At 42.4% G+C, this 27,644-nt stretch overlaps 1 long non-coding RNA gene across 1 annotated transcript in view; it reads right to left on the bottom strand.

Annotated features, from left to right (window-relative positions):
* Positions 1-23,638, bottom strand: part of LOC127533701 (uncharacterized) — a 31,379-nt gene extending 7,741 nt beyond the window's left edge. The window contains exons 1-2 of the long non-coding RNA XR_007941458.1: positions 23,325-23,638; positions 11,297-11,435 (exon numbers count right to left, since the gene is read on the bottom strand). This is a non-coding gene — a long non-coding RNA (uncharacterized LOC127533701). The remainder of the gene's footprint in view (positions 1-11,296; positions 11,436-23,324) is intronic.
* Positions 23,639-27,644: the final 4,006 nt, after the last annotated feature.

Raw genomic sequence — 27,644 nt, 5'->3', positions numbered from 1 at the left:
CACATATACACTAAAGTACACACACACACACACACACACACACACACACACACACACACACACACTGTGATGTGAAGTCTCAATGAATGAACTGGAAAGAAGCACACACACACACACACACACACACACACACACACACACACACACACACACACACACACACACACACACACACACACACACACACACACACACACACAAATCCTTGTAACTGACACAATGCTTTATTACTCTATATTCAACGTGCTCTTTTCACACTAAGTGGTTTCTATAAAGCTCCATTTCCAGATATATGTCGCCGTTGTGAAACGTGCTCCTAAATTATTCAACAACACTGACTTATGTGTGAGCAGCATTAGCTGAAATAAGTCACCCCTCTGAAGAACTCACATGATTTTATACGTACAACAAGCTCACTCACAAGCCTATTCCTATAAACACGCTGGGTGGTCTCCAGAAACAAAGACAAAAAACCAGAATGTGCGCACACTAACATGATTACTCTTTAAAAAAGAAATGCAAAAAAATAAGTTGCATATACGCTATGTGGTTTAACGAAAGAAAAATGCCTCAAGCAAAAAACAAAAACGCGATCACAGTCATATGAATCAGCCTTTGACGACACTGCTGTCTGTAAATCAGACCTGGATGAAACATGCTGCTGATTGTGCCTTATGTCTCTTTTAATAAAGCTGCTGTGTCAATGATGTGCTTTTATGTGGTCGCCATACAACAATAAAGAAAGTGCTGGATTATGACGCCAACGACTGTTATGTATTATATAGAGCCGGGTGTCTGACATGCACAGAGAATGAGGAGTCTGAGAGGGATGTGAACTAAGACAGAATGAATTATCAAAAAGAATTTCTGAGTGTAAAATCTTAACTTGACCAGATGGAAAGAGGAGAGAAAATATCAGCACAACCTGGAGACGCAGCGGGAGGTGACTAATGTAGCCTTCCTAACATTTCGCTAAACCTCTACAGAATCAAGTGTGTTCTAAAAATCATGTTTAGTATAGAAACATAATTAACAAAGTGGCAAACATGTATTTAATTTCATCAATTTCAAAAAGATGTGGACAAAAATATGAGGGTATCTGACTGATGAAAATAGAAGACTGACTCCACATGGCGAATACTGTCGGTTTTTTTCTTCTACTTTTTTCCTACAGAAATTAGAGAAAAAGGAAGCCTAGAAAAAGAGAGGGAGAAATGTTGGCAACATCAGTGAAAAATTGTGTATACTAGTTTTTCGGCTAATTGTTTGCTCTTAAAATGTCAGAAAATTAAGAAAAAAAAGTTGATGTCTTGAAATTTTTCACTTGTTCTCTGTCAAAATCGTCGCGGATGAATTTTCTGCCAACTGATTACTTCGGCTTAAAAGCTTGCAGCGGAATAACCTCTTCCTGTTCCTAATAATAATTCTGCTTAAGTGTTAGATTTCACAGAAATTGCTTTCTGCACCTTTGGCAAATCAAAATGGAGATTAAGTCTAATTAATGGAACAAGAAACTCCACACTGGAGCATCGGGAAAGCTTGAAAATTATAAGAACTCTGATTGTGAGGTGTTCTGGCAATGTAAAATAATCTAACAATAAATGTTAAAAAATACACCCAAAACATCATTATGATATTATGATTTATAATATTTGTTGTTTAGCAGTTAATCACCTCACAGTTTTTCCGTTACCAGTCATGTTGGGTTTTTTTCTTCTTCACCGCATCCCCTGATGTTTTCTTTGATTCAAGCACCATTTGGTCTCCCATTGTGACAAATAATGAGTCACACTGTGTACTCTGAAAGCTGCCGGTTCGTTTGTGGTCAATACACACATCAAAGTTCCTCTGGAAGTCATATAAATGTTTTTTTTAAGCCACTTTAGCCGTATTAATGATTCCTTTAGGCATCCTGCTGTGCGTAGTTGTAAGACGTCCCTCCTTTTTACTTCCATCTTCTTTGGTTCAGGAACCGTTTGTTCCATGGCACAAACCGAATGGAGTTGCCATGGCTAGATTTGGCAAATGCAAGATTTCAGGAAGTGCTGCGTTTAAGCACACTATATTATAGCTTTCCTGTACAGAATTTAACCCCAAATTCAACTTTGACACTTTACCGTGTGCAGTAGCAATCTGTCTTTCACGTATCGGTCTGCTTTTATATGCAGCAAGTTACATGTTTTATTCAAAGCAGTCTCGTCACACCTTGCATGAAAAAGAAAACAATTAAACCACAGCTGTAATAAATGAACCTGAAAATGTCAAGTAATTACAGTTACACTATAAAGCCCAGTTACAAATAAAAAACACACTAAAAACAACAATAAGAAAAAAAAAATATGCCCAAAGGTTGTTAAAAGGTGGCTTGCTAAAATTGACTTGCCAATGAAATATGGCTCCTCTGAATTCTTCTCAGCCGGATCTGCATTCACAGAGAAAGAACAATGATTGACCTTGGTCGGATGAAAAATTGCCTCAATTGTTCATACTTCACTTTGATGTTAAATACAGTGAAACGGGGCAGCACAGGAAAGCTGCTCACTTCAGCCGAAGAAGAAATTAAACCTTTTATGCCGCCTAAGAACTTCCCTCCCACCTCCCCTCCGTTTTTCTTTCTAAAAGTTCACCCCTGTTCAATTGCCTGCATCTGCCAGAATATACATGTAATTTACTATTTCTGTTTAATGTAACCTTCAGTTACTGCTCATTTCTATGGTATCCTGCTTTCTACAGTCTCTGCTTTTTTTTTTAACCACTTCCTCATCATTTCTCTCCCACCTCTCTGTTTCTCCCTCATTGTTTTTTCCCCCTCTGTCTCTCTCCTACTCCCATCTCCTTCTCTCTGCTCCAGCAAGCACACTGGCTGAGACCAGGGAGGGCACCTCCATCATTAAAGCCCCGCTACAGTCACCAATTTATATTCTCAGTGCATTAATAAAGAAAAAATAGGACCACCCATGTGTTTTCAAAACAAAATGTGGCAATAAAAATCTGCGCTCTCTGCCGGCTAAATGAGCCCATTCATGCGAAAGGAAAAAAGTCGCAAATTAATGGACGTTTGAGGGTTTGACGGTACACGGGGTGTTTATGTGTTAACGAGAAGATGCCATTAATCAGGATTGACTGCTTGAAAAGCCCTTGTTGTGGGATCGACTGCCATTGCAGTTGTTCTTTTATCCGCTGAGTAAAGGAAGCCTTGTATAAATTACAAGTTGTTTGCAAATGTGTCAGAATAGCAGCAATTATGCACGTCTTCGCTTTGAGACCGATTCATGACAAATAAGACAAACTATGCTGCTGAGAATCCTGTATATATCTTAATTTTTCCTCAAAATTTATCAATGGGTGGTAAGTCAGCATGAGCGCTGTCAAACTGCACAGTGGTGCAATTCAATTTTCCAATTCAAGAACATTAACATTCATAAAAATGTCATCTCAGGGTACTTCACATGTCAAGTACTGGCAACAGTGGGGGGGAACTAAACTTTAACAGGCAACAGTGTATCAGTCATCAGTGTACAAGACGGATTCCAATGCAGTGTGCTTGAAATCATAAAGCACAGTCATAAGATGCTAAAACCTTCTGGTGGCCCTGTTCTTCTGTTAAATCTCTATAACAAATACAACAGAGATCCGAACAGGGTTAACCAATAAACCAGGTTAGATGTTCTGAATGAACAACCCTAACGCAATTTCAGATGAATTCTGTACCATATGTGGCTAAGTTAGCAGAGAACAATGCTCAAGATACTTGACAGAATAAGAGATGTCAACTCTTGACTGAGAAATCCTTCAGCGTTTTGTTCTTTGAGCTACACCAGTGCACTAAAAAAATACACATGGTAACTTTTTTGGAAGATACGGCCTCTATTCAATGCCTAAATAAAGGCTTGGATGAAGGCTACAGTTAGGTGTGTGATGAAATGCTCAAGGCACCGCTTCACTGTTGATCTTTGTAAAGCAAAGGAATCATTTTTAAGTGCATGTCTATGAATGTCAGGTCTGTAAAATGCCTTGATCTTTTTTTTTGTTTAAAATCTATTGTGCCACATAACCAACAGGAAAACTAGAGACGGAAACAAGTGGTATGAGTTTATTTTTTTTACGTCTACATTCATGTTCCATTACATATGCTAATCTTTGTGCTTTGTCAGTGTATGTCTGTGTTCTTACCATATTGTGTCTGTTTGTAATAAAACTAGTATAGACATGTACAGCTAGACCACCCAGAGCAGTTACACAAACACCCTCCTTACTCACTAAAAAAAGGTCTTAATTATATCCATTCTCTGGGCGTGTCTTTCTGCTCAAAACAGACATCTGAGCCACCCCCCTACCAATATGCCACAAACCTCATGAAGAGACCTTATGGAAAGAACATTTTTTTGGTGAACACACTGACCTTAGATGGAAATAAACAGATTCAGTTCTTGCATCGAGTTATTTTTACCAAAAGACAACCTGATTTCAGATCGTTTATTGTCGGATTATCTCTTTTTGGGGGCTGAGGCTTGTATATGATCCAAGACTTTAAATGGACTTGCAGAGGCTTCTTCTGATAACAACTCTGCAGGGTTTCGAAATCAAGCCGGCCAATTATTTACAGTATCAAAAGAAGAGGGAATAAATACCACCAATATCAAAACCCGTGAAACGCTAGGCACTCAGATGAAAGGAAACAACTGACAACATGTGCATGTGCGCCAACATGTGTGCTGTATTAAAGAGGCAATTGTTGCAAGGAGGAGGTTGTTGTGACTGCACTTTTTTTCCCCCCTCATGATCCACAATTTTTAAGCTGGCAAAGTGAGGGGGCAACCTTGTGGTGTGCACAGGGAGCGAGATAAAGACACAAAATGAGAGAGAGAGTGTCTACACAGGCAGGACCCCAGCGACTATCTGCCAGACAAATCCTCCTTGGGCTTTGATCCTCTGCCCACTTCTCTCTCTGTGGTTTTTGTTTTCAGGCAAACAGCTGTGATGTTTAGCTGGAGTGCAATGAGATTCCAAGGCCCCCACCAAATAAAAAAAAAAGTGATCATCTCCAGCTGCAAATAACAATAAAGAAACATAAGAGCTAATTTAATCTAATAATAGAAAAAATTGGTCATCCTGTCCAGTGCTTTCTTCCTAATCTTTTCAATATGCTATCCTCCGAGGATCAAGGGGTTAATGCGCTTCTGTTGTATTTTAGCCGAGATGCTATCGAAGGCCATTTGTTCCAAGTAGCGAGGCTAATGACCCTGATCCGACGCTTGGCGTTTAGCCGGGAACTCTGAGCAAGGGAAGGTAAGTAACCTCATATATTCTCAGGGGGTTGAGCTAATGAGAGGGAATGGGAATACGAGCCACGGTCCATCATCTACTTAGAACCTAGACAGCACTGCCGTCTTCCTCCTCTGAGTCGACAGACACACAAACACACACAGAGGAAAATGCTAATAGGATGCCCTAACTCTTCTTGTGCACCTAATTTTACTCCTGTCTAGTTAAGTAAATGTAATATGTGTGGCATTTTATCATCGATAAGTCAATAGCATATTAATTCTGGGACATTACTACTGTAAACAAGGAGCTCTATCATCAAGATGGCAGGCAGCTTCCATGGGCTTTTTAAGCACTTGGCTGGATGTTGTCGGTCTGCTTGGTTGCTTTACGGCGCAAAACTACTTTTGCTGTTGTAATACAAACAGATATATCAATGTCGTCTTTGAAGGAGAAATAAACAGGTTTCCAAAAAATTATGAGAGATGAAGTATAGCTTTAACACCAGGACGAGAGCAACCAGTTACTTGGACAACGTTGGCTGCAACTTTATGGATATAAGAAATAAAATATTACAATATTGGTGGCTGTTACAGAATCAGTGACATTTTTAAAATCAATTTAAAAAAACGTATCAATTCAACTATTATGTCTTTTTTGTTTGTTTTTATCATATTTAACAGGCGCATCTTTGACATTGCTTTATTTTTACATTAAGTTTAACCAAATCATCCTCATAAATTAATACCAGAGGTTCAGTCTATACAGGTATGGTTTTCATAGTACTGTGCATCATCAACTGCTAAACAGCTGTTCAGAGTTGCAGACGTACACAGAGTAGCAAACATGCACGCACAGACAAGGTATAGCAGAGTGCTGATGCCCCTGCTCTGCGAGGCTGAGTGAATTCTGCTGTGATGGGGAAACAGTAGGGGGTCCACTCCTCTGCCTTTATTCGATTCAAGTCGAGCCTGGCTGCCTCTTTCACTTCTGGCACGCATAGGAATATTTATGCGTGTGTATGTGGAAAAAGAGAATGGGTGCAGGAATAAGTACCCTACTGCACTCTGCTGCGCATATGTGTGTGTGTGCATGTGTTTTTGTGTGTGTCAGTAATACCTCCAATGGCAGACTAATGATAGGTCTTATCGACACCCAGCAGTGAATGCGGGCCTTTGTCTCCTCTCGGGACGCATTATGAAAAGCTTAGGGGGCTGCCTTTGACTCCTTTTCATTCTCTCACCCACTGATAAAACCCAGTACAAAAAAGGCAACTGTTATACAGCTCCTGTAGCGTGGCGAAGTTTAGTCACAATACAAGCCCCAACCCTCGTACCCTCGTCATCAAAATAAGCAAAAGTTAGGCTCGCGGCTCATAAACTCATAAGTCACTAACAAAAGATTGAGACTTGGATTTACATTTTGAAAAACAAAATCACAATCCCTGAAATTACCATTCAGTTCAAATATACAGCATATAGGGCACCTGGACGGAAGAGAAACTACAAGATGACTTTGTGGTGCACAACGATGTCAAAGCATAGTTAAAAAAAAATTCAATGACATTACATCAATAATACGATGACGAATAATAATAATAATAGATGATTAATGATATAAAAATGAAATTCAAATGATTTAAAGCTGCGCCTGAATGAGACAGACGTATTAGCCAGCATTATTGTTATATATTCATATATATTACAGTATGTTGAGAAGGGACAATGATGGGGTCCTTGGTTATGAACTTTCAAGCAATAAATTTTCCACATTATTTAGCAAGTCACTGCAAGACATTGATTAACTCCACACAACTGTCTGCTTAGCTGTGATACATACTCTGCTACATGTGCTGCAGACAGCATTGTAAAAAAATAGAGTTGAAGCAGCCCTGGTGGATAAACTACGTGATGACACTACTTCTTAATCATCCCAAATACCATCTTCTGCACAATGCTCTGGACAGAAAGTTTTTGCCATTTGTTATCAGATATATGGCACACATACTTGCCAATACCAATATATCTGTGACTTTTCTGCTCCCTGGTGAATCCACTACATCTGTTAACATGTGGTTACTTTAAATATAAAATATCTGGATGTAGTTAAAGGCTTCTTTTTTGGTAAGGACTTCTGTTTTTTTATTTACTTTGATATCTTTTATGATTTATGCTCCTAAGCTTTTCATCAGACAGTCACTATTTTTAAATTGATGCTGCCTCGTTTAAAAATAAATACTGAGGAAATATTAAGGACTCGACCATTTAAGTCCTGTGCATTTGCACTTACGGTATATAGGTCATAGTTTAGAGAGAGTTTGTACCTTTTACTAGAAGAAAAAAAATGGAGCTTTTCTCCTCCTCTGAAGGCCCTGTTCATTACTGCGGGTTAGAGGCTGGGGCAGGGTCCCTTAGACAAGCAGTTTATGAAATGAAAATGTTTTCGTTTCCAATGATGGCAAGCGCTACTTTTCACGTTTTTAAGAGTTCAGCATACAGCTCCTTGGGGAAGCATAGCCACTTCTACAATCTTTTCCTGCTGAGTCAATAAAATCCTCTCTCTCAACTGCTGTGTTCTTTCTCAGCCGGATTTTAAATTGGTCATTGTTTGGAATAGCACATAAGTACATTATAGTCTTATTCTTTGCTCACTGTGTTTGGACTTTTCCTCTTGCTCTCCTTTTTTCATTCTTCTTGTCATTCTTTGCATTACTCTGTATTTCCTTTCCCAACCTCAATACTGAGCAGAAGAGCAATAAAGTCTACTGTAACATAGTCTTTCTCTGACTTGTTCTCTCTCTGTGTCCATGTTGCTGGCATAGCAATCCAAAAGAAAGCCCCAAGGCCAAGCAGTGAGGATTTAGGGGCCTCATTTAGTAGGCAGGTAGAGTTGAGACTCCCCACCATCCCATTCCTCGCAGCAATTAGACAGAGGCCAGGAAGTGCAGTATTTTATGGCCTTATAAAGACATTAGAGGCATCGCTCCATTGGCCCTCACCCCCGCTTCTTTATTTACCAGTTCTACAGTATCTCTCCACTTTTTGGCCCTCTCTGATGGATTATTCCCGAATGCTCACTTTGAAATGGCTCTATCTCTTTCCCCTTTCTTGTTGCTTCCCACTCTCTGTGAATTCTTGTCTGCCCACCATCTTCTTCCTCTGTTTTAATTTTTTCCATCTCAGCCTCCTCATTCCCATCAATCTTTCATCCATCCATCCATTTTGAAACTGCTGTGGCTTCGTACCCAATAAAAGCTCTCACTCTAATCTTCAGTCCTCTGGTTGGGGAGGGAGAGGAGGGAAGGGGGGGGGGGGGGGGGGGGGGGGGGTCTTTGATAGAGGAGCACTCTGTTGTTTCATGGAGTTCTTTGTGCAGACACAAATGTGACCATTTTCGACACTTGTCCATTAGGTTTTCATGGTCGTTCCCCAACCGAGTGTGCATTCCCCCTCACCATTGTAAACTGCTGTCCATCATTTGCCGGGTTATTTTGCATGAGCATGAAACTGACAATTACTCGCTCTGTCCCCGAGTCCTGCAGTGAATCAATATGACATGACGGAGTGACTCATTTGCCTGTCATTTTGTCATATGTGTGTATTTGAAATATGAAACCTTGTGACACATTGTGGCTTGAACCTCCCAACCCCGCCTCCATGTACACAAATGGACACCAAAAGAGAGCCATGCTGCTTCTGGAGTCCTCCAGCTTTTAAAGCCAGCTTAGACAGACTCGGCTGCTCCTGAAAGACCTTCTTCCACGGAAGCAGAGGGCAGACACACTTGAGAGGAAAAAAAGGGGGGTTAAGAAGAAAGCATATTTGCTTACAACATCCTCCACCTTTTTCCTTTCTTTCTTCCCAAGACTACCCTTGCATCATTTGAGCGATCCGTAAGACAATGGAGTTGTGTGAAGTAGTAGGACTCCATTAATCCCAAATGGATGACACATAGTGCATCCATCAAAACAAAGATGAAAGAAGGAGCTGGCATTTCTTTCTAAGATGAGTTCAAAACCAGATAAATATAGAGACAGTTTTGTTTTGTCCAAGACTTGATGATTTGGAAAGACAAGTAAAATGTGAGGAAGCCCAATTATTAAAGCAGACTGCTATCGGAACTCAACAATTACTTGGAGTTAGATAGTTTCCTTTTCACTTAAACTAACGCTCTACACCTCAAAATGCTCGTCATCGTCTTTTAAAATGGTCGAACGGCTTCGTTTAGTAATTGTGAAAAAGGTTGGGTCATGCAACGACAGTGTGAGTGCTTTTCTTGGGGAGATGACAACTCTCACAGAAAGAAGAATGACAGTGACTGAAGCACAAAAATAAAGATAAAGGTTGGTTGCACATGCACAAACCTGAGAAAGAGAGAGGAGGACTCTGAAACTGATTGCTCAAGACAGAACTGAAGGGAGTTGAAAATGTATAAAAAAAAAGAGATAGGAGACAGTATGACTCAGGCTGACTGAAAATAGGTGAGTGCAAGACATGAGGAGCTAGAAGAGAGAATTTGAGTGCAACTGGATTGGGTTGATATGAAAAGAGTTAACCTGAAATGAAATGAACAGAAATACACTGAATTGAATTTGCTCTGTCCTCTGCAGGACATTATTGTGAGGTGTATTCATTTTGAAAGTGTTGCACACAGAGCTGGACGTGGTTTTACAGAGAGTGGAAAAATTGACATTTTTTTACTGGGAGAGCACACAACCAAGGCAGCTCAAAATACGCCCTGTAAGAGAAGAGTCACAGGTTCAGCTCCCCAACAGCCGAATCACCCAAAAGAAAGGAAATAGAGCCATTTATGGAGCCTATGATTTAATAGCAGCAATGGGAATAATACAATATAAAGTACATATACTTATGGGGAGAAAACTAGGACTAATAGTACATGAATAACAGTAGATCTTCTATGTGCAAGAGTAAGAAATGTTAGACTGGACCCAAAAAAAAACGACTTTGACAAAAAATCACACCATTGCTATTGCAACCTCTGGGTGGAGGGTTGAGGTGGAGAAGTCTCATCAGTCCGGAGGATGACAAAAACTGAGAAAAACAACATCTTCTTTCCCTCTCACCGCCTCTCCATTCTAACCATCCCTCCTATCTGTGCATGGCGGCAGCCATTCTGTCCATGCCTGCATGCTAGAAAATGATTTAGTGCTGCTTTCAACCTCACACAGAGAGAGTGAGGAGATTACTCTCCGAGAGACTGCTCACTTCGGGAACCGCCGAAATACAGTTAAGACAATAAGGTGGCTCTTCTCCCAGTTTTGCTCCTCTGTTGTGCCTTTTGGGTATGCTCTTCTCCAACGTAATGCTTTATTTTTTTCCTTCCTGCATCCCTGAAATGCTTTCTTTTTCTTTTTTCATATTAATGGATGCTTGAGAGAAAAGGTCAAATCCACAAGACATGAAATGGATTCTTTGGGTTTTGACATAAAAGAGGAAAGCGATAAGTATCTGGGATAGCACAGATGGAGTTTGTATGATGTGGGATTTTTTTTGTATTTTAAAGTGATGCATATTTGTCTCTTTAACACTAAATTAAATCTGAACTATATGCATTAAAATTGTTTCATTTAAATATTGAAATGTGCAAAAAAATCATTTCAGACTCTTCTGTAGGAAAAAGATCAATCAACTTGTTCTACTTTGTGCATTTTCTGCCTTTTTAAGATACCAAATCAGAAAAATCCTGCAATATATCTACACATGATATCAACTGTTGCGTCTCTCATTAGTACAGAGAAATGGATGTGAGTGGAAAACAAGATAAAAACCACAGAGAAGCTGGGGGATGAGGTAGGTGACTCAGACAGGATGATACGTGCATCATCTGGTGGATAAGGACTGACACCGCGGACACACAAAACAAACAGACACACTCAAACACTTAACAAAACCATGCACGCACGCAAACACCAAACCCACCCCAGGTGCACAACTGACTCAGACAACCACGTGGAAAGACAACAGACACACACACTCACAAGACAATGTGTAACCTCAGAGCTAACTCTTACCTCTCTTTATTCACTGATCTTTTCCACGTTGCATTCTGCTTGGGGGGGTGTTTCTGCTTCTCTTTCTTCCCTCCACGGCAAAGGCTAACACTGCGAGCACTCTTCTGTTTCTTCTCCTTGTGTCAGCTCCTTTCATGACCTGACACAGCAAAGGACAAAAAGGGGAAGCAGACCATTAAGAATCTGTTTGAGTGGAGTGCCGATATCTCAACCGGCAACCCACGTCGGGGTAAAGAAAAAAAAAAAAAGGAAATGCATACAAACTATCCATTCATAGAGTTGGGGCCTTTAGGGAAGCCAGTTATTGCCTGTGAATCTGTTATATTTCACAACAGCTTCTTGCTCGTGGCACAGCAAGAATAAAAGACACAATATCCACATGGTGATTACAAATCAATAGAGTTCATGACCGAAAACAGAATCTGTTTAAGGTCAAAATACACTTTGTCAATCTGTATTCCATCTCGAAGGTTGAGTAGTTATTTAAAAAAACAAAACACATACATTTGAAAAACAGAGCAAAGCCGAGAGAACCTGAGCAAGATGTGCCAGGGTTGTATTTGCAGCGTTGAACAAGATTGCTCAATGTAACAAGGAATGAGGTTCAAGTTGGGGTCAAGAAACACTAAGTGTAAGCAGTGGTAGAGAAAATCGTAGGAGGATGATTACACTAAACATGTGTATGATGGCTTTTACAGTTTGTATACCTGCGTTGCATCAATTTAGTCCTTTGGCTTATATGTGAGCTTGTATGTAATTGTGCTACTTGGATAATAGTTTTATCAAGAGTATACAGTGTGTGCGTGTGAATGTGTGTATGTTTGTGCGTCTTTCAAGTGCACTGATGAAATTGCTAACAGCTGTGACAGCCGCCATGGTGCACACACGCATACGCTCCTTTCACCATCTCATTTGTAGCATACAGCTGCACAGATAAAGCACGAGGGTTAAGCAAATACTGTACAATGGCCAGAAAACAATGCCCCATCCCCATCCCTCCCCTATCACTCGCACACACTAACTGCAGCGTTGCAAAGAGTGTGCCAACTGTGTTGTGTTTGCAAAAAAAAAAAAAAAAATGACTGGCACTGCTTGTCCTCTTTATTACTGTGAACAGAACAGACAGCCCCACTCCCCTCCCATTCATTTTAATCTCTTTTCTTAATGATAAAACCTCCTCAGTCACACTCCCTTCTCCCCGTCTGTACCCCTCCAACCGCACCCCTCCAGTCTGGTGTCGACCCTCCAGCAAGGCAGCAACAGTGCTCCTTTGTTTGTCCTCCTCCCCGCTTCTCTTCTTGCCCCCTCGCCCTCGCCCCGAATGATGCTGGTTGGCAGGGACGGAGGCATGCCTCAACAGGAACGCTGGAGGAGAAGGAAGGGAGGAAAAATGTAGGTGGGGGGTGGCCACTTTTTTTTTTTTTTTTTTTAAGTGCAGGGGTCTTACAGTCATTTTTCAATCATTCTTTCTCATTCTTTCTCCCCTCTCTTCCATTTGTGCACTTTTCTGTCCATTCAGCATTACATGACAGGGAATGTTTGTGGGGAAAGAGAGGGAGGTGGGCTTCGAGGCACCACACCCTCAGTGAACCCACCAACTCCAGAGCCTTACAGAAAGTCCTTTGCCTATTCTTGGTTTGTACATAGGCGCCAGTTTTAAACACTTAAGATGGCAAAAAAAAAAACATTTTTTATTTCTACTCTGGAAGGACAAACATTTTTTGTTAAAGAAACTACTCTGTTCCTTGGCTTTTACAGTTACATGGCTCTAAAATAATGTGCATGATATTCCAACAGGAGATCTGTAAAAATAGCCTTCAAGTACACAACGTGTAATTTCTCATTTATGCAAAGAAAATACTGGACCTGCCCACTGAGGTTAGTTGAGACATAATTTTAGCCGTTTCGTGCTGGTACAACTGCAAGCATGGCAAACCCAGGTCCCTAATAGCATAAATACTGCTCTTGTAATGGTGCCTGGGGCATGTCTCGTTTGGAAGTGAGGGAGACAGCACAGAACAGTACCTTTTACCCTTACCCAAAACACACATGTGCACAAACATCACACACACATACACACACACACGCAGCCGCTGTGGCAGCTCCGAGGCAATCGGATCATTAACCCCAACTAATCTACAAACATTATGTTTATAGAAAACGCCTTTCCAGCTTAGGCGCCGGCACAGCCAAGTCATGTTAATTCATTCTGTGTGTGAGCGAGTGTGATACGGTGTGCTTGTGAGCTACGGCGATGTGTGTGTCATGTCTCCGTACGCGTGTACACTTGTGTGTCATGGCCGCCTGTGTCTGCAGTGTCTGCTGTGACAGACACAGAGAGAACATGACAGAGACAGCGAAGGAGTGTGAATGTGTGCGTATGAGGTGTTGGTGTGTGTGTGTGTGTGTGTGTGTGTGTGTGTGTGTGTGTGTGTGTGTGTGTGTGTGTGTGTGTGTGTGTGTGTGTGTGTGTGTGTGTGTGTGTGTGCGTTTGTGTGGTGTGACTATGCCAGTGATGCCGCTCACAGCCTTGATCTCGACTCCTGCCTCCCTGTGACACCCGCTGCGCCTGCTTCATTAATCAATAGGACAGATGTAGACAGACTCCTGCTGCGCTGTGAGGAAAAAACGGTAGCTTGCGTGCACAAGTTTGTGTGCGTTTCTGCATGTAAGGAAGCTCGAATGCCCTCGGGTAGAACGTGGCAGACATGATGCAAACCTTCAAGGCTTCCTGCCCACACAGAGATCATCCGCACTGGATTTGCCTTCTAGTACCTCCATAAAAAAGTCAGACTCCATTTGATGATAGGCTGATAGGTTGCAGCTGTATTAACCTCCTAAAGCCTTCAATGGCTTTAGAAGATGAAAAGAAAACAATGTAGTTTCTTTTTTTTAAAAAAATTGTGTTTGTCTGTGTGAGCAGTTTCTATTAAATCCTGTAAGTTTCTCACCTTTTGAGGACTCTGGCAGGGCATCTAATTTTGGAAGTAAACGTCAAAGAATATAAAGGTATTTTTATGTGACAACTATTATCCCTCATCTACAATATGACACATACTTTTAGAAGAGCACATCTTCCTATTGGTCAGTCCCACCCTTGAGATTTCAATAAAACACGCAACTGCAATTACTTGCTTCCAACGCGCTCACGCATAGACACAAACAGCCATTCATGTGTCTATTTACACTCCTTAAAAACCTCACCTATAAAAATAAATGTCTCAAATGCTTATTCACAAATCGCTGTGGACATAGTTTTAATTTGTATTCAGGCACTTACAAAGAAGTGGAAAATATTTCGAAGCTAAAAATAAAACCAGGGGACACAGATCAAGCACACTTCTCTTATCTTCACTGTTTTAGATTTTTTCTTTCAATTGCAAAACCTGTGAGACTCAACTGCAAACTGCTACACTCAACCTTGTGAAAATGAGCATGTTGGGTGTCATCAAAACTCCTTGTCTATTTACTCTTCTTGAAAGTAGCAAGGTGTGGCCTTGGAGAGCGCACATCATGAGCAACGTTCATTGTGATGAGGGAAGGTGATCTGATTAGTCACTGCAGAGTTCCTTTTGTGAGTCAGAACGAGGAGCAACTTTGACTTGAGAAAAGCTGAAGCACAAACTAAGTTCCCATGGGTGAAGGATGATTCAGGATGACCAAAATTAAACTGTTTTGTTACATTTTCGATGTATTTTGGGAAATATGGTCGAGCTAGAAAGGCTTTGTCTGCGCACTGATGTAATGCGGACGCATGTTTGCATTTCCATTTCTCAAACGTTGTCCTCCAAATTAAACAAAACACTTTAAATTACAGAAAGACAGCATTTCAAAACACTTAACCATGTCTTACATTGCATTTTATTTTCCATAGCTAGTTATTATGGTGGAATGGTGAAATGCTGGCATGCTGTCGTTTAAGAAACCTTACATTTTCATCACAAGGGTCACTGTATTTCAACTCCAATTTTGATTAAAATAAGAGTAAAATCAAGCCAATACGTCAGCTTCGCAATATATAGCAATGTCAGTCAGGCAGAAATTTTAGCCGTAGTTATGTAGAAACTGTAAGAAGCTAGATCTGGGTTTATTATGTTTCTGGGAATGAGGAATGTTGGTCATTTCCTGGTGCTCCAAATTGCCGAATGACTTGAATGCAAAGCCACAGAGGCCATTTCTCCCACAGCACCCGGATTCTGCAGAACCCTTATCAGTCATTGGGAGGTTTTGCCTCCTCAGTCTACAGCAAAACTGTTTTGTTTGTTTTCAATGTAACTTGTGATATTTGGCCAGGACTCAGTGCTCTCTTTGTTCGTCATTGTGCGGACATGAATGAATCTTTCTTCCAAATTTCATACAGAGATGCACTGTGTGAAACCATAGAGACACCTTTGAGACCACTGCAGCGATCGCCATACAATCTGTAGCCACCAGGAACAGGACTCCCCATACGAGCTCCTATGAAGTATTAACCCTTGATTTAAAGCAAATTCAGTCATAATATTACACATCTATCATTGATCTATAATTAAGTCCCCCCCCTTTCTCTAGTGGTACCAATATTACATTAAAACATCTTAATCTCTCAGGAAGCTTTTCAAGAAACTGCAGGAAAGAACAAATTAACGGCAGCACTGTTTTCTTATTTTATTCAGTATGAAGTACGACTGGGGAGTAAATAAAGTAAGGGTGGCCAATGTGGTCAAAAGATCGCATAATAATCATATGATGGTCTTTGAGGTAGAATTATGGTCCATGATTTTAAACAATATGAGGCTTAAGGTAAAACTTACAAAGCTCTGCATCCAGTTTTCCCTCCAACTTTATTCAGTAAGCCATATGTCCGCTGCTTTGAATAAGGATGACTTGCCTTGATGCATCTTTTAGAATGCTGTTTCACTTTCATCCATTGAAGGTCATCCTAACTATACCACAGCCGATCACACGTTTACTTAGTTCTTGTGTGTGACAAGGATTTCGACATGAGCAGTCACAAAGTAACAAAGATGCCATCTATAGCTGCAAAGCATGGTGGTTTGTTGATGCCAGAATTAAGCATCTCTTCCTCCTCTGAGATGGATCTTTCTTTTCATAACTGTTGAACCATCTGTGCAACATAGAAGAGATTTTTTTTTTACTTCTAGTGTTCACTCATAAAGCAGCATGAGTCTACATTTGATAATATTCTGAGAATAACTTCATACAACTTCACATCTATGTTATGCGTTATCATTTATGGAAATGCGACTGAGCACATGATGTAACTATGGAACGGCATGAGACGTGTCGATTTAATACTGAAGAGATTTGTGAACTCCAAGGAACGCTTAAATATGTAAAATTACTACAAAAAGATGACTAGACGCAGCAGGAGAAGAGAGTTATTTTAATTCTCAATCTTAGAAAAAATCCACACATGAAATCCTGCGTCACTTCCTAACCCGAGATGCCCTGATTGCATAGCCACATTGTGCGCTTTGACGTCGTATGCCTGACACTCAGACAAAGGAGCCGATGTAGGCCTCGAGGGGGCAGATGACAAACACTCCTAAACCATGGCCAGACATAATCCCCCCACCCACCTCCCACCAAACCCCACAACAAACGCAGAGTGGAGGGGGACTTATTCAGAGCACATTAGGGAGGTGAAGGGGGCCAGGCACTGAGGGACTCTGTTCACTTGGCTGTCCTAATCATCTGAGACAACCCCTCCAGAGGCAGACCTTCCCGCCTACAAAACCCCCCTCCACCCCCCAAGGCATGACCCAGACACATCCAGGAGCGTTTACAAGGGCAGGCGGCCATGAAGTGGGAAAGCTGACCAAAATGAACGGTCCCCTGGGAGCTGTAGTTTAATTGTCCATCTTCTTGGTCCAAATTAAACAAGCTCAAGCGCATTCAAGTATCCGTAGACACACACACATACACACCCCGCCCACCATCACTACCCCGCTTTTAACAGACTGGCACGTTCCATAGAGCATGCCATTGATGCAGAATGATGAGCGAGACCCTATTGTCTCGTTATATTGTCTTCAATTAGGGAGGAGATGATGGGAGACAATGAGAGGAGCATTTGTAATCATGAGCCTCCCAAACTCATGCTGGGAAACAGAACTTCATTATGCCCAATGGTCCCTCATTGACGATAAAACCCAGAATATGTTTGGTTCATCCTTAGGAAGTTTTCAAGCATAAATGGCTCGGAAAGAAGTGAGTCACCAGGAAATGCTGTAGGGGGTTCTGAAACTGAAGACAACAACAGACATGGGCAGAGGCAAATTTTCTTCTTCTTTTATCTGCACTGCGAGTGAACAACAGAATTCACCCTAAGAAATCAACTTATCCTCTAATTGCATTTCCTGTTCACTTACCTGAAGTCCTGGCTTATACAAGTTCACTGCTCTCATATTCAAAGTTTTAAAAGTGAGAAGTGGAAGTGTTTTGTTTTTTTTTAAAAAGAGGGAGCGAGTGGGGTGAAATTAAAAAAAAATCTCTGATAATACTTTAAGAAGAACAAGAAACTCAGTGTTTTTTCTGAGCTGGTTTTTCAGGGATAAATTTACAGGCATAAAGTGTAGCCTTGATGTTTTTTCATCTCCACCACATAAATGTTGTACAAGCTTAGCTCTGAGAACAGAAGCTCTGGCAGAGCTGGTGTCAGCTCAGAGCCATCTGCAGAAATGAGACTTCTTTAGGAAAGAGAAAGAGAAACTCAAGAGCGCGTTATCTGCATTTACCTGAAGAGCGTTCAGCTGAGAAATGACTCTAACCCGACATCTTGCCAGCTTTGTGGCTCACCACGTCATTTAAATCACGTTCCACCGTGGCTGTTGGGCTTTGATAGAACCATCCAACCGGACAAATACTGCTTTCATAAAAATTGTGCAAAAATGATTTCTTTCAACTGGGATTGTGGCGGTATTGTTCCCACCTCCCTCTACCATCCCTGACCCCCCTACTCCAAGCCACCCCCTCCCCGCCTTCCCTCTCTCCTCCTCACGGCACAAAGAGCTAATCTGAAACGAACACTCGCAGCAGCTCTGACACATTGTCAACGCAAAACCAGGGTGATTTTATTTTCTTTAAATCATGTAAGCGAAGCATGAGGTAAAAAGCCATCATCCACAGAGGACAACAGAGGGGTTAGAGAAATAGCTCTGTACTTTCTCCCCACACTTCCTGCTGGGATTATGTGCTCCCTTTTACTCATCTATACCTTCCGCTGTTCTTTCACACGTACAGTATCAGAAAGAGGCACAAGCTAGGCCCTGAAACGTTTGATTTCGCCCATTTACAGATGAAATCAGCCTGCAATAGGTGCCAGTAGGAGGGATATCCGTCAAGTCAAGCTGCCCCGGGGCCGAACATCCTTTCCTGCAAGGCCCCATTCCCTTATCTGATTCCAGCAGACGGGGCGAGATGATGGCCATGCCAGCCAGAGCCTTTGATTTTTTTAAGTATATCCCTCTGCTTTCACACTGCTTTATTGATCGCCGACAGACCTCATTTTGTTCCTCTGCTTCGAGAATGCTCTATTTGTAATGTGATCACCCAGATGAGGATGGCAGAGAGGTGGACAGATACTAATCCTCTTTTTCTCCCAGTCTCCGGCATCGTCTCTGCTGATTTTCCTGGATCGCCCCTGTCAAGTTTCTTGTTGCCTGAGGCCCAGAAGACTCCTCTCTCTCCCTGACTTTTTTTCTCTTCCTCAATGGGGAGGGGTCAGGGGTTTATTCTACATTTAAGAGTTGCTTTCTGTCAACAACAATTGCTCTCATTTGTCCATTTGTAATGGGTTAAAATGAAATTAAACACAGAAAGCACCATGGTCAGTGCTTGATTCTACAGGACTTTTGAGCAGCATTGATTTTCGGCTCATTGGCGAACGTTTTCAACCACAGGCTGAACGTGAAGTGTGCTCATCAACCTCTGTGGACTTGACACATTCCTCCATGTTGAACAGCACCGCGCAACAGTACCGAGTTGGGAGCATCTGCCACGTCGCTCCACCCAGATGGCAGCAGAAAGTATGTAAATTGGTTCATTAACCTTACAGTGCTTTAACCAGTGGGCCATGCAAAGGGCTCATTCCATCCGGGTTTTCTTGAATTTTATTAACGCCCATTAATAACATCGGGAAACTTTCGCTAATGGCCTGAGGTGGTTTGCCGCTGTCTTATCAAACACTGTAGTAATTATACATGACATCCCTCTGATTAACACTCCTGTGATTATTACACCATGTCAAATCATCTTTTCTCCCCCCATTTAAAGACAGTCATCAATTTTCTTGGTTTAGAAAAGAAGAAGTAAAAAAAAGAAAAACATTATCACAGCACTCACTCCCCCTCTTCCAAGCAGGTTTGGATCTTTAACCCCTGACAATGGAATGGCATGAAGAAAAAAGAGGCAGGGGGGTGAAAATGTGAAAGGGATCTGCGTTTTCATACCACGCCTTCACCCCTCCTCAGCGCTTGCAGTGTGTGTGAAAAATTAGCTTGTAGTGTGTGAGCTGCCAGCAGTGAGGGCTTGCACCTGGAGCAGGGAGGAGCAGGCGAAGGGGCCAAGGGTCACCTCATGGGCTAAACAGGACTGGAGTTTTCCCTTCTTCCTAAGCAGCCAAGACGACCCCTGCGGCTGCATCGCACAACATGGGCCTTTCACACCCCTGCTTTCCCTTCCCTTCCCTTCTCTCCTTCCTCTCCTGGTCACCTCCTTTTCTTGTCTCCTCTAGAAAAAAAGCACAGTAATCCATAACCCACTCAACTATCAGCGGCTCAATTATCCCTCCCGTTCCCCCATTTTCTCCCCTCGGATGGAGATTCAAAAACAATTAACCTCTTCACGGCTGGGGACTTTTCCCAGGAAAGGGCACAGCGGTAATTGAATGACTCCGCCATTTACATTCCTGGCCATGACTTCACTCCTTCACGCATAAATCTGGTTACCAAAATCCTAATCTGTGGCTTTGTGATTGTCCAACTCCATTATCATGGATGTTGCATTATCAAGCCACGAAGACAGTATATTACTCTTAGCAGGATTTAAGCAAATAATTTGCTAACGTTTACATAACACTCTTTTGACCTACTTATAATCTTAATAGATTTACATCATTTGTGTTCAACGTGTTGTTGTGCAAGTGATGTTTTATGAAATTATGCCTTCACAGAAAGTAAAATAATTATTTTCAACGTGCCAATCAAATTTAGTAAACAGCACCGTTCTGCAAAACTGATCCAACTAGACTATTTCACACCAAGTGTCTAGAAGCTATGGCGCATCCCCCACACATCCTCAGCCTTCAATAAAATGTTCTCTTCTCCCCCTTCGTTATGGAGGGGCCTCCTATTCATCTCCAGGTAGAAAGCCTCAAAGTGTAGGAGGGAAGAACAGCTTGTTGCACCCATTGAGCTTTTTTATTACTTCCCCCTTCAAAGGATGGTGGCAGGAGACGAGACAACCTCAATCTCCTTGATACCATGATACACAGAGTCAGCTTTGACAAAACACACACACAAACAAGTGGCGAGATTTCCGCCGAAAGCGCTGCGCAAATTTTACCATCGCTTGTTCGTCAAAACATCATATTTGAGAAGATTACATTGTTGTGGATGCGGAGAGAGCCCAATGCAGCTGTTAGGGGGATAATCTCAGAGCAAACAAGTTTATCAAAAAAAAAAAAAGACACTGTTGAGAAAAACAACTCACTAGCTTCGATTGAGGGGCAAGACGTGCAACAAAGACCCCGACCAGCCATTTTCCATAAAGCGAGCTAGCTCATAATGCAGCTAACCCAGCAGAAGCCAAGTGATGTAATCCCTAACCAACACACATCGGGAAAACAAAGACGTGCACCGAAGGAAAACACTGTTGAACATGAATTCACCAAAGAAATACACATACTGAAGCATTTCCACCAACTCCGATCTCCAATTCGTGTTTTGCGTTTCCTATTGCTCGACTTCCGATCAATGATCACAACCGAAATGCGACAAGAACTGCATCTGACTGCCTCATTTAAAACCATCGGCAGGGTAAAAAAAAAATAGAGTCGTCGAGCAGGAATTATATGTTTGTTGTTGAAACTCAAAAGATTTAACTCCTGATCGTTATTAATGTTGTTCCACTGGCCCCCAATCCTTTCGAACAAGATCAAGACTAAAGGTTTAATATCAACAAACAGCTTCCGAACAGGAACAACATAAAGCATCGCTGTGTGGTACGGAAAAATTGGGAACAATGATGACATTACACAATTAACGCAATGCTTTTAAAAAAGTAGCACAACATATAAAATCCCAGCTGTTTGAGCTAAACAGAAAAAAAAATCCACGACAGGCATTGTGATATTCTCATAGATGCCCGCCAGAACAACATCGGTGGAATCTCACACAGACACACACACACACACAATGGAAGACAGAAGAAGTCTTTGATGTTTCCTCATGAGTGTGTGTGTTGCAGGATTGTGAGTCACCCACACTCCATCCCAGATCCATATAGGCTGCACAGCGACAGTAGCACGGTAGCAATGAAACTGCAACCCTTGTACCACACACACGCATACATACAGACACAAACTCACAAACAACATAGCGTGTCTTGGCTGTGGATGAGGAGTAAAGGAAAAGAGGCCAAGGCATGGGCAGGGCCAGCCGGGCCAGCAGGAGGACGCAAAGAAAAGAAAAAAAAAGAAGGGAGGAGGAAAAGAAGAAGAAAAGCTAAAACAACTGGCTGTGCTCCAGACAGACTGGAACTTCTCTTGATCATTACGTCTAGCCTTCAGGTGTCTGGGGTCGGGCCGACTGTAGGCAATAGTTAGGTTGAGGGTGGTGGGAGGATGAAGAGGGGGGGTGAGTGTAGATAACACAGCAGCCAGACAAAGAGGGAATAAGAGGGCTGCCTACATACCACCAGCATCAAGGCAGGGAGGGTGGGAGGGAAAAGAAAAGAGGAGGGTTATAAAAATTTGATTAGACGATCCTTCGCTGAAGTGACTTTCTGTGTCGGTTTGCTTTTCTTTCTTTCTTTCTTTCTTTCTTTTTTGCCAGTTCCCCTCCCTTCCTTCTCCTCGCTCCTCCAGAGCGCTGCTGCCTCAGAGAACGGGGCAGACAGATTTTATAGGTCCTAATTAAAGCCATCTGAAGCCTTTCAAAACATCAAATGGCCCTGGTCCCCCCCTTTCACCGCCGCCACCACCACTTTTTTTCTCCTCTGATTGTGCGCAGAAAATCAGAGGGCACCTTTTTTTGCTTTGACTCCCACATGTACATAAATGTTGCACCCGTCTCTCCCTCCCCTTACCTCTCCCTTGACCCTTAATTTCCAATCAATAATGGGGTTCAGTGAGTGACTTTGACCTCATAGGGGGGAATTCAATTGACAGGAATTTGACAGAAGTGTATGCTGTAAATTTCTAGTCATAAAAAAAGGTTGAATTCTATTTGAAATGACACTGAAGGTTACTGAAGATCCACCCTGATCCTGCCTGGCGGGTTGAAGTGAAGTGCAGCCCTATTTTAGTGCGCTTCAAGTACTCCATTTATTTCTTCCCCTGTCTCTCTCTCTCTCTCTCTCTCCCTCCTCCCTAATTGTCCTCATTGAGCCGTGTGGACCGGTTGCACAGCCTCCCTGCCTGCCTGCCTGCCTGAGGTCAGCGGGTTTGCCGTGTGCTTTTTATCTATATTTCATGCTATGGCGCTGCGCGGATACAGCCACACATTCACAATGAGGCAAAAAAATTCTCAGAGACGCACAAAGAGTGTCGACAGGGGAGAAACATGAGCACCAATCAAGCATCAAGTGAAGTCAAAAGGCCTTAAAAGCATGTAAAGCAAAAATGTTTAATTCTTTGAATGGAAACTAGAAGAAAAGGGACAGAAAGCCCAGAGTGACACATGCGTTTAAAAATGACGTGAACAAGAAACAAGCGATAAATGTTGGTAATTATTACTTTCAGGAATGGAAGCAGTGATACAAATAAACGCTAAGAAGAAGGAAAAACATAACGTCGCCTACTTACGATGCATTTCAATAACTTCTGGGCGTTATTGTCTCGCCCCTTTGCGATTCTCTCCGGTTTGGAGACGGCAAAAAAAAGTCTGTTCCTCCGGCGATGCACGGGGAAGTCGCTCTCATCGACGCTCGGCTTCATCGGATGGCGATAAAGTTTTTTGCGCAAAGATAACACCTGGTCAGCAGCGCCGAGGACCAGTGGACGTCCGATTCCGCCGATGTCAGGTCTTCAGTGATGCCTGCACTCGCCGGGATTGAGCGCTGAGAGGACTGGGGAGCGCACAGAAAGGCGTCATGTGAGCCTGGGAGAGGTGCGCCATTGGCCAGCCGGGGATAAGTGTGATAAGGCTACTCCGTGCGCCATTGGCCCAGAACGACAGCGGAGGCGCCTCCTCACTTGGCTGTGCGCAAGAATGTGAGTGCGGCTCTGTGTTCATAATTTTTCAGCAGGAGGGGTGGGGAGGGGTGTGGAGGGGATGAGATGTGGTGATGGTGATGGGGGGCATAAGTAACAAATTGTTCCAAATATATCTCTATGTATTTTGTGTGTTTTGTCACCAACGACAGGAGAAATGCGCATATGAAAGAGGAAGGGATGAAAATGTCTGGTGAGTTTTGCAAGTCAACTTTGGAGGGACTTTCAACTGGAGTATGTGAATGCTTTAATCTAAGTGAGGCAAAGAAATGCAGTTTTTATCAATATGATAAATATGATATAGTGTCCTCAGACAACAAGAGGACACTGCTCTGTTCACCATCTCATCTTCTTCCCATTGATGGATCCAATCCAGAGTTTCTCACTGATTCCTTTCTATCATTACATTGCACTTGCGGGTTATTTTCCTTGTTCGTGTGAAATGTAGTTTAAAGAAGTCAACATACATTCATTTGGATGTGATGCCACATAAAAAGCCCAAGCCTAGTTAATTATATGAACAGGAAAAGTATCATTTGGGGCTCATGGAGTTTGATTTGTTACATAGCTTTCCTGGATAATTTGCTGCATAATGAACTGATTCAGGTTTATCAGGGATTGAATTAATAAGATACTTATTACTTTCGACACTAGTGAGGCTGAAATGCAACCCATTTTCACATGAAAATGAGAGGAAAAAGAAAAAAAATACAATTATGTAAGCCTCAACGATTTTTTAAAACATCATAAAATATATAAATGACATTGCATTTCCCTATTCAGTCTCCAACAATACAAATATTATATTGAATTTCTTTCTAGTTCTTTGCCAATATAACTCAAAAGACCAAGAGCAACCTTTAAAATCAATTATTTGATCCTAATAAGTTCCCAAGCTAATTCATTAGCAGACTTGGAGCTAAATGAAAGGAAGGCATAGGTGTTGCGCTAACAGCAAGAGCATCCCTTGATATTCTCGTTTACATGTATAGAAACAAAGGGAGCCTGATATGTTTTACATATTTATGCTGTTCCACCCTCTTCTTTATTTCCACGTTGATTTTCTACACAGTTGGACTTCACAGAGGGCAACAAGACATAAAAGAGCATCCTCTCTCTGTCTCTCTCTGGTTCTCTGGAGTGTGGAGACAGAGGAACTCAAGGTTCTGTATGGGTGGGAAATAGAGCGCATGTAATCTGGAGCACGCATCTTCCCCTGCTCAGGCTGCAGCATTAAATCGATATTCCGCAAAGCTTTCTCTTGTTTTCACATTCACTTGACTGCTGCCGTGATGCGCCGCGAGGGTCGAGCAGCCGCTCCCTGATTTTTGTGGCACTTGCACCCCCCTCTCTTCATCCCTCCCTCTTCTTCCTCCTCCACCTCCTCCTTCACTTCACTTCACTTCACTTCACTCCATGGCAGACACCCTCATTTGGATGGCTCTAAGGCGATGCGCCCATTCCATTTGTGTCCTGCGCTAAAGGGAGGCGGCAGGAATAAGGCAACGCGTTATCTCAACACAAAAAACATTATCTCCGCCTTTGCTCCTCCAGCACCGTGAAACAATGATTATTAACTGCTCAAGGAGCATGTTCAGGGGTTTTCGAGGCTTGTCGCCACACTTTAAGGAACATGAACTATATTGCACAACGCACTCCCGTACGCTAGGTTTTTGAATTTTTTTGACTGAGGGTAACGCTTCCCCTTTTCTCGCCACTTGTGAGTACTTTCAGTGCTCGCTTGGCTGTCGCCCCAGGGGAGTATGGCTAACGGCATTATGACTGGACGTGTGACAGTAGCATTTTTACCAGAAACCAGCCAAGCACTTCCTTTTCAAGATTTAAAAAGCCTGTCGTGAAGCATCATCCCGGTGTAAGATACTGGTTATGCATTCATACACTCACGCGTTCACTCACACATGTCGTTATGAAAGCAAAACCCTGCCTCTGCAAAATGGGTCAGACACTGCAGTCACTTTATCTCAGCAAATGTATTGTGCCTATGTGAGTGTGTGAGTGGTAGACATGCGCATGTGTGATTACACATCAAAGGCTAGACTCCAATATTAGAGCACGGGCGTCTTTGCTGAAACAGGACTTGAGCAAGTCAAACCATTGAATGTTTTTGGATGCCGCAAGCTTGTGCGATATAGTTAGCCCAGAGAGCCAAAATGTCAGTCTCTCTTTAATACCTTCAAACAGCCAAGAGGAAGGTGCTCTCGCTTGAAAATAAACTCCGGTGGCGTCATTTTTATTCTACCGCAGTCCCTTGCATGCCTTACACGACAGCAGTTCCAGCCAAACATTTGAACACACAGGATTTGCTCCAAAGACAGAAAAACCGTTCACCCTTGGTTCATGTTCGGAGATACACTGTCAGGCTAATATACACACACAGAGGCACACACACTTGCAGATATATGCCCACTGCGGAATGAATTTGAGCTGTGGGGTTCAAAGCCGTGCCAGTCAAAGAGGGAAGACAGCTCTGTGCCGCCGTCTTATAGACCCATCACTGTGCAAGCTAATCTGCAGCGCGTTCTAGCCCTATATTTAGACCAGTGTTTTGTGAACACTTAGCATAATTCTCTGAGACGAAAGGAGCTTTTCAAAGCCTTTAACCTCATCTCTTTAAAACTCATTTGGAGTTTTTTCAGCCGTGCATTCCAAAACACCTGTTCTCATCTTTGTTTGTCCTGTGAATGCTCTCCTCCAGTTTCGGCGGAGGAAATAGTTTATTATGAATGGCAAACGATGGCACAGTGTGACAGTGAGAAAACACTGCAAGTGTGTGTGGAGGTGGTTGAGTCTCTCAGTTCTTCATGAGACAATGGGTATTGTGTGAAATCAGCTCGACTTGGAAAAAAAATGGTGTGGAGTTGGTTTTTAAAGGTGCAGTCATTTTTCCAGTTTGTCTTTGTAGTCCACATCCTGATTACTCTCATCTCCATCGTCATATAATTTATCATCACATGCAAACGATCACGAAAATATCCCAGGGATGACACAACACCTGGTTATAATTCAGTCCTGTTTATTATAATCCATGAGTACAGCTGATTTCTGTCTGCCTGTGAATGTGTGTCAATATGTGCACGCATGTGTGTGTGTACTGATTGCGCTGATCAGGTCCAGGTGGGCCAGAGGGAGTGGGTCATACTGAAAGCCTTTACCTCCATCTGCTGTGTGGCCTGCACGAGCACACACATTTCCACACAAACACACAGATGAGATGGACTGTCTGGTTCAAAAGCCTGTCCCCTAAGCATTAAACGCTATACGCTTTGGCCACAGAAACACGGCATACTGGGGGCCTGCATGGCATCTGCCTCCCAGCTCCCGGAGCCAAGGCATGGGGCCGAGGGAGGGGCCTGGGGCCGAGATAAGCTCTTCCTCCCCTGGTCACCGCTACGCCGTGGGGACCGGACAGGCCTGGAGCCTCAGCTGAGCACCGCTGATAATATCCACATGAGTGTACATGTGTGTGTGGTTGGATGAATGGGTGTGTGTTGACAAGAGGACACATGGTTGTGGATACGTGTGTGTGTGTGTGTGCGTGTGTGTGTGTGTGTGGGGTGGGAGCATGCACAGATGCACACTCTTGCATGTTTGTCCAAATAGTCAAATATCACAACTAAGACAAAAATGTCTGTCCCTAACGTATTAAAAGTTGTGCAGTTTGATGCCAAATGTTCACAGAAGTGTGTGCAGATATGTTTCCTCCTGAGGAATGCACTTGCTCTTAGGAATCAGCACAAATAAAAAAAAACTCACACAGACACAAATAAATTGCAATTCTGCAAAAACGTCTTTGTAAATAACTAATTTAATGTGATACAGATCTTTGACATCTTGATTATGCACAAGATTATTTTCTAAAGCAAGCCACCCTGTTTTTTGAGTGACAACATG

Source organism: Acanthochromis polyacanthus, chromosome 4, assembly GCF_021347895.1.
Source record: "Acanthochromis polyacanthus isolate Apoly-LR-REF ecotype Palm Island chromosome 4, KAUST_Apoly_ChrSc, whole genome shotgun sequence".
NCBI classification, from domain to species: domain Eukaryota; kingdom Metazoa; phylum Chordata; class Actinopteri; family Pomacentridae; genus Acanthochromis; species Acanthochromis polyacanthus.
This window is presented reverse-complemented; position numbering and strand designations above follow the sequence as displayed.